Here is an 8,357-nt window from a genome sequence, read left to right as displayed (position 1 = left end):
AGGTAGTGATTAATAAAGCATATACATACTCTTCACAAGTTGCTTTTTTATGTGAACATATTGTAGACATTTATTATAGAGAGTATTAATGGCTTCATTTTATTTCATTGTAGCCAAATGCTATCTATAATTTATTCAATCTGAACACTATTTTTAACCTTAAGTTGTTTCTTTTGGTTTGCTATTACAAACAGTGCATCACATACTAATCTTAAAACTATATCCTTTGATTATGTGTGAATAAATCTATAGGATTTCCTAGAAATGGAAGTTGTGGGTCAAATGGTATATTAATTTTTAATTTTTAAAGATAGTGCCAGGGTGCCTGGGTGGCTCAGTGGGTTAAGCCTCTGCCTTCAGCTCAGGTCATGATCTCAGGGTCCTGGGATCCAGTCCCGCATCGGGCTCTCTGCTCAGCAGGGGAGCCTGCTTCCTCCTCTCTCTCTGACTGCCTCTCTGCCTACTTGTGATCTCTGTCTGTCAAATAAATAAATAAAATCTTAAAAAAAAAAAAAGTGCCAAAATCTCCTTCATAGAGATTGACACTGATGGTTTTCAATGTAACTGGAACCAAATTATTTTCTTTTAGAAACAAAAGACTGACCCCTTACTGTTTTACTGTCTGCTGGTTCCAACAAAGCAGCTCACCAAAAAAGTGCATTCAATTCAGTTTATCCCATATTATTGGAGCCTATGTTGTGTACAAAACAAAACTTGAAATAGGAAAAAAGAAAATTGACAAAGGGAGAATAGGAGATACACTGCAAACACAAGAGAAGAGAGAAATCCTACTGCACAAAAACTCCTACTTTCACACAGGTGAAAAGTGCAGGGAAGTCTTGAAAGGAGGCCTTTTGTGTTCTTCCCTAGACCTCTCTCAAAGCCTTGAGAAGTCTGGAACAGGAAGGTCAGAGTCTTGGCTGTCCCAGTCTTCAGACAGGCAGGAGTCTCCAGTAACAGAAGTCGAGCTTGGATAAATTCATTGGAAAAATGAACACAACCAAGGTGATTAGCTAAGAAAAAGTTTGGATGGCTGGAGATGGAGAGGAGAGCAAAGGCCTTGGAGAACCAGGAAGTAAGAGGAGCTGGGGTTCTTGGGGAATAGAGGGAAAAATATCTTGGGGCAAAGGGCACTTTAGGGGCCAGGAAAAGGGAGGTAGTTTATATAGGGAAAGGTGGCATTTGGGAGGTGGGGAAATGGAGATGAAGTTTGTCGAAAAGTTTCATTATAGTTACTTTCCTGTCATTATCTCTCAAGTTTTGACTTTGAAAACCATTTTAATGGGTCCCTAACACCTAGACTCATATCATCCCTATTTTATTTCCCATTGCGATACAGGCCAAAGCATGTGATGTTGCTCTGTTCTCACCTCTTTCTTTTTCTGCACAAATGGTTAGTACAAACCGGGACAGATAGTTATCTCATTTGTGGACCATAATTCTTATTCCTGTATCCCTTCCCCACCTCAAAAGACAGAATGTATTATGTAGGGTGAATCCATCATCTGGTGCAGACTAAGGTTTGCTTTGCTAAAAACAAAATCAAAAACAAAAACACTGAGCTCTTTCTAATTCCAATTCCTTTATCATGTCCCACAACTAAAAATTCCCCTTATAGATCAAACTCAAGAAGAAAATATAGCTGGATTGCCAGATGGAGGCAAAAATGCAGTAGCTTTATAAAGTCATGGACTGGAAGTTAGGAAAAGATGTCAGGGATCCCTTTGTCTCCCACTTCAACAAATACAGGAGTCCCCAAGCCACCGACCTGCATAACAAGAAACTCTGTTAGAATCTCTATTAGAGGTTTGAACAGGACACCATGCAGCAACAAAGGAGAGAGTAATGGAATATGCAAATGGGGGACCAAAGGTATCACCCATATTCACAGTTAAATAAATATTTGATCTGCGATTTGAAGGATGATTATATATTTGGCAGCTAAAGAAATGGGAAAGGAATTTTAGGAGGTTTTGGGTTCAAGGGATTTTGGGGGTACTTAGAGAAAGGCAAATTTACTTGGAGGTCTAAAATTCCTTGCTCTCTATGGTGGACAGATTTATAACTGTTCCCCAAATTCCCCATCTCCTAGTACTTATGCCTCTGTGAAATCCCTTCCCCTTGAATGTGGGCAGGCCCTGTGACTTGCTTCTAATCAATAGAATACTGCAAAGGTGACTGCATGTCACTTCTGTAATTCATATTACATGAAGTATAACACCCATCTTCCTGGCATTTATGAAGCAAAGGTCATGTTGACGATAGCCATGTGACAAGGAGCTGAGGGTGTCCTTAGCCAACGACTAGCCAGGAACTGAAGAGAGCCTCTGCTGACAGCTAGAAACCCAGGCTCTCAGTCCGCAGGCCACAGGAACTAACAATCCTCTGAGTTTGAAATAGATCTTCCCCAGACAAATCATGAGATGGACCACAATCTGGTCAAACCTTGATTTCAGTCTCATGAGACCCTGAAGTAAAGCCCTATCTGAATTCCTGACCCACAGAATTGGGTCAGGAATTGTGAGACAATAAACATATATTGTTTTAAGCTGTTAAATTTCTGGTAATATTTTTATGCAGCAACAGAGAACTGATACACTCCCCTTATGCCTTTTCTCTTCCTGTTTATTTTTTCCCTCTCTTTTAACTTCATTATCTTCTTTCCTTTCACTTCCCTCTGTTGTAGAGAGGAACTAAGCTGTCTTTCTTCCAGCCTTTGTCCAGAATGTTCTCTCTCCTCTTGAAATACAGCGAGTAATAACTTTAGCATTCATCTTTGTCTGGGATTAAGTGAAAAATGGAATTGTGTGCAACAGGTTGGATTTTTAGAGTCAGAGAGACTTGGGTTCGAATCCTGACCTGCCTGATTATGTGAATGTGGACAAGGTATTTATTCTCTCTGAGCTTTGCTCCCAGGGAAATTTGTACAGAAGTAAAGGACCACAGGGGAAACTATAAATTTCAGGAATTTGCTTGTAATTAAGCTGCAGCTTCTACAGACAACTCTAAATACTATGTTCTCAACTGAATAGTGGTAGGATCAGTGGCTAATCTCTTTAGTAATGCCAGCTGGTGTTAAATAGTGTAAATTTTTTTTTAATAATTTATTTATTTGACAGAGATCACAAGTAGGCAGAGAAGCAGGCAGAGAGAGAGAGGGGGAAGCAGGTTCCCCGCCGAGCCGAGAGCCTGATTTGGGGCTCGATCTCAGGGTCCTGAGATCATGACCTGAGCCAAAGGCAGAGGCTTAACCCACTGAGCCACCCAGGCACCCCTAAATGGTGTAAATATTAAAAAGGGTCCCGGTTCTAAAGGAGCCATTCACTCTTATGTCATCTGGGAAAAATTAAATTAAATTAAAAATTAAATTCCTGGTTAGTTCTTATAAGAAAATTTACTTGGATATTTATTTGAGGAAGGAGAAAATTTTAATTATTTCACCAACCTATTAAAATAACGGGAGATTTTGATTTTGCTTTTATTTGACCTTTCTATTGCTTTACACAGAGAATTGACCCCATTTTAGCAGACTCTGATGGAACCATTCACTTAAGAATATTCTTAGTGTCTATTGTGGACAAACACACTGAAAAAATTCAACTGTTCTAGATATGAGAAAATATTTTGTAGAGGAAAGTAACTGAATAAGTTAGGGGAAAAAATATTCCTCATACTTTTAAGAAAGATAAGGGAAAAAAGAACACAAATTGGCTGTATTCCTACGCCCAAAAGGTGCCCACCAGGAGATGAAAGGCCAATTTAAAGGCCAGGTGCCCCAGTATGTCCAGATCTATACACCAGGGCCTGGCGGTCCCTTTTCCTGACTAGCGGAGAGAAACCAAGTAATAAATTACCTGGTAAAGAAAATAAGTCAGAAATGAGAGGAAAGGAAATAAGGAGGTTAAAAGAAATGCACTTTTGGAGAAACTTCACCTTCCTTTCCTTAATCACTCTTAAGCCCTGCATAAGATGATCTAAGGCCACCTAGAAACTGGATGAAGTCTATATGCTGGGCATTTCTCTCATGGAAGAGCTGGCATCAGCAGTTCCTGGCTCATAGTCTTACAAGGTTATCTTGAGGAAATGGGCTTGGTAGAGATAAGTATAGAGAAAAAAGTAAGTGCTAGCTAGACATGGGTAGTAGAAGAGGGAGGAGGAAAAAAGGATTTTATCCAATAGAAGAGGGTGTAACAAGCTTTGTGAAAAGATGCAAAAGCTAAAGTAGAAATAGTAGAGACATTTTTATGGTCATTCCTTTGGGCTGTAATATTGGAACAGGATCGTGGAGGCCTTTAGTTATTGGATCATAGGGAACTGGGTGGGAGAACAGAGTTTGGGAGAAGACCCAGGAAAGCTGGGGCAGCACTCGAAGGGGTCATCCATGGGCAGTGAACATTAACCAACTTGTTCAGAGGAATTTCAATAATTTAACATCTGGAACAGCCACCCTGATGTTTCCTGGGTTGAATGTCAGCCTTACCATTGTCCACCCAGGAGCCCCCTCAGGTTCTTACTACTGGGATAAGGGGAATCAATGGGTCAAATTTCTGTCTTCAGTTTTCTTTTCTCTTTTGGGCTACCTGGGGAGAAGTACTTAAATGTTATCACTACTTTTTCTTTCAAACAACACACACACACACAGTTTTAAAGGAAATTGTTATGTGATGAATTTTGATCAGTCTTTCACAGTATCCCCACCTCATACCAAAATGTCACAAGGACCACCCAAAATTTGCAAACTCCAGAAGCAAAGACACACCATATATAACAGAGGAAAACAACCAGTACTCTTTTAGGAGCATAGACTCACTGTAGATAAAAGCATGGAAGTCATTCACCTCCAGATCATAGAATCCTAAGGGCTCCTCTGGACTCCTCTTTTTGAAACCCTCCATTAGTATGTGTACTGTGTATGTACCTGACTCCAGTGTTGTCAGCGGGCTTGGTGCCATGCTGCTGCTGCTTTCAGTGCCCATAGGACAGTTGCTTCCACAGGGCACTTGTTATGTGCAGTGAGCCTTGCTACTGCTGCTTTCACCAGACTTCTCAAAAGGGAATCCAGATCATGTCCTGGATCTCTATAGCACTTAAGTTGCACTGTGCTCTCTGCAGCCCTGTGTCCTAATGTTACACTGTGCTTGGTGCAAGAGACTGTGGAGTATTCCTTCTTATCTTTTCCAAACAGCTCAGACATGGTCTTAGTTTCCAGCTTAGAGGCATTCTGCATGACCAATCTCTGCATAATTGCCCCCAAACTTGGCTCACTCTATCTCTTCCCTTCTCTTAAACTCTTCAGTCCTTTTAAATCCCTCATTATCAGGACTTAAATTGTTCTTAGAGCTGGAGTTATCAGATGACCAGGGATTTTCAGATTCTGAAGGCAGGACAAGCAAAGGGAAAGAGGCCCTCTCAGTACTCTGGTCTTATGGTGGAGTACCTAAAAGAAAGTTAACATTTTGCACTGTTAAAATTAGCCTCCCGTCAAGTTATATGGTGACAAATAGTAACTACATTTGTGGTGAGCATAGCATAAATAGCATAGTATAGGGTTGTGGAACCACTATGTTGTACACCTGAAATTAATGCAACATTCTATATAAACTATACTAAAAAAAAAAAAAAATTAGCTTCTATCTCCTTGGCTTTAATTATACTACCAAGGCTTCTCTCTGTTTTCATAGCCGTAATACATACCAGGATTCAAAAAGGAAATGTGTGAGAAAAGTTTGCCCTACCATGCCTTGTACCACTACATCTTCTAGAATTTTAAGGAGAATATACTTTCAGTATACATTTGAAGCATTTCCCCCCTTTTCCTCACCTCCTGTTTTCTCAAGCAAACTTTGGGAGTGAGCACATGAGGAAAGTGGAGACTTGGCTCAATGAAGAATATGAGCAGAAAAATCACGTGTTACTTAAAATTATTCCTAATCCCAGTCTTTGGTGCTAGATTAGGCTTGTCTGCTTCTCTTTCTCTCTTTAAATTATAGCATACCTTACACATATAAAAAGTGTCAAAATTATATAAAGACCCCCAACTCCTATGTTCACCCCCCAAATAGAATCAGTATTTATATTTTGCAATATTTACTATTAAAGTTAGGCATTTCATTCCCCTACTTCTTTCTGGAGAGATGGCTCCTATTTTGAAGTTTTGTGTGATGCTGTTGCATGTTTTTACAACTTGGTCACACATTTATGAATACACACCTAAATGTAATATTATATATATATATATCTATATAGATATTAAAATATTAGTTATATATAATATTGGCTTGTATATCATATTTGTGTCTTAGAATAGTACATGAATAGTATCACACTTCATCAATCTATAATTGCCTTTCTTTGCTCAAGAAAATGTTTTTGAGTTTAATTTGATGCATATACAGTTTAAATAATTTTAATTACTATATATTATGTATAAATATACCACAACTTATCCATTAGCTCATGTCAGTGGACATTTAGATTGTTTCCATTTTTTCTATTACTAATAATGTGTCCCTAATAGCTATTGCTTTTTGGATCTTAAAATTAAGCAGTTTTTCGAGGTTAAATTCTAGAAGTGAAATTGTTGGGTCATAGAGTATACACATCTTTAACTTTACTCAATATTGCCAAATTGCTCTCTAAACTCTTATGCCAACTTGCACTCCTTCATTCTCTCCCAACATTTAGTATTGCCAGGCTTTTTTGATAATCAGATGAATGGCAAGTTATTATTATTTTAAAATATGAATTTCTCTGATTACTCCAGAAATTGAGCATCTTCTACCTGATTATTGATCATTTCAGTGTCCTTGTGTATGAATTGCTTTTCACATCTTTTGTCAATTTTTCTCTTTTTTTTTTTCTTTATGAGTTTTTAGAAGTTTTTTATATATTCTGGATACTAGATGGGTTGTTTTTAGTCAAATGGAAGTTTTAAATATCTGTGTAATCAAATATCTATGTGATCTATATAATCAGGTCTTCCCCTTCAGAGTTCATGTTTTTAGGGTCTTGCTTAAGAAATCTCCCCTATCTCAATGTCATTAAAGTGGTCTGCTACATTTTTTTTCTAAACATTTTATAATTTTCACTTTATATTTTGTTCTTCAATTTACCTGGAACAGAAGGATACAGGAATCTAATTTTATCTTTCTCCAATGGTTAAACAATTGCTCTGCTACTGTTCATATATAAGTAGACCTGGTAGGGGCTTCCTGTTCTTTTTCAAAGGTATTTTTGTCTCATACCAAACCAGATTATTTCAATTACTCTAGCTTTATAATGAGTTTTGTTTTCCTGTAGGACAAGTGCCCTTCTCTTATTTGCCTTGAAAACTAAGTTGCTTATTCATATGAATTTTAGGATCGGCCCATCAAAGTCCGTGGAAGACCCTATAGGGATTTCAGTTGCAATTGCATTAAATGTAAAGATTAATTTGGGGAGAAATTGGTCTTGTTGTGATGGTGATTCTTACCATTCTTGATCATGCTATAGTCTTCATTTACTGAGGTCTTCTTAAATGTTTCTTTACTAAATTCGATACTTTTTTCCCATAAATATTTTTGCATTTTTTCTTAAATTAATTTCTTGGCATTTTTGTAATTATTTGTTGCTAGTTTATAAGAATATGATCAATTTTGGTATCACGATTTTGTATTCAGTAATTCCATATGATCTTATACGTTCTGATTATTCCAAGATTTTCACATTGACAATCTTTATGGTATCAAAGTCAAAGTATACATTAAAGTGTATCCCAAAGTCAAGACTCATTACAATGTCATAGTTAAGACTCTTCAGGGGATTTAACCTTCTGCCTTCGGCTCCAGTCATGGTCCCAGGGTCCTCGGATAGAGCCCCAAATCAGGCTCTCTGCTCTGAAGGGAGCCTGTTTCCCCCTCTCTCTCTGCCTGCCTCTCTGCTTACTTGTGATCTCTGTCTGATAAATAAATAAAATCTTTAAAAACAAAAGACTTCAAATTACCAAGTAACAAATAGACCATATAGAATTGTGTTTGTTCTTTTCAATCTCTTTGTCTCTTAAGTATCTTATTCTCCCTCTTTTCCCCATCACCTCTTAAACTGACTAGGACTTTCAGAGACTCATCTGAACATAGTTTTAATAGCCAAGTAGTACAACAAGGCCCTGAAGAGAAAACAGCTCTCCTTTGCTATCTATCCAGTTTTTATAAAATCAAAGCTAGTGGTTTAATTATCATAACCACATAAATATTATTCACAGCACAGCCACACAAGACTTTTTCTTTTCTTTTATCATATTTACTTGTCTTGGAGTTTATAATGCACCTATTAATTTCCAAATTCTCTGTTATTTATTTGTTTCTGTTTTTCATGTTAGA

The sequence above is a fragment of the Enhydra lutris genome, unplaced genomic scaffold, assembly GCF_002288905.1.
Source record: "Enhydra lutris kenyoni isolate GAN:26980312 unplaced genomic scaffold, ASM228890v2 scaffoldscaffold12, whole genome shotgun sequence".
In the NCBI taxonomy this organism is placed as follows: domain Eukaryota; kingdom Metazoa; phylum Chordata; class Mammalia; order Carnivora; family Mustelidae; genus Enhydra; species Enhydra lutris.
The sequence above is the reverse complement of the archived record's forward strand: the minus strand, read 5'-3'. Positions refer to the sequence as shown.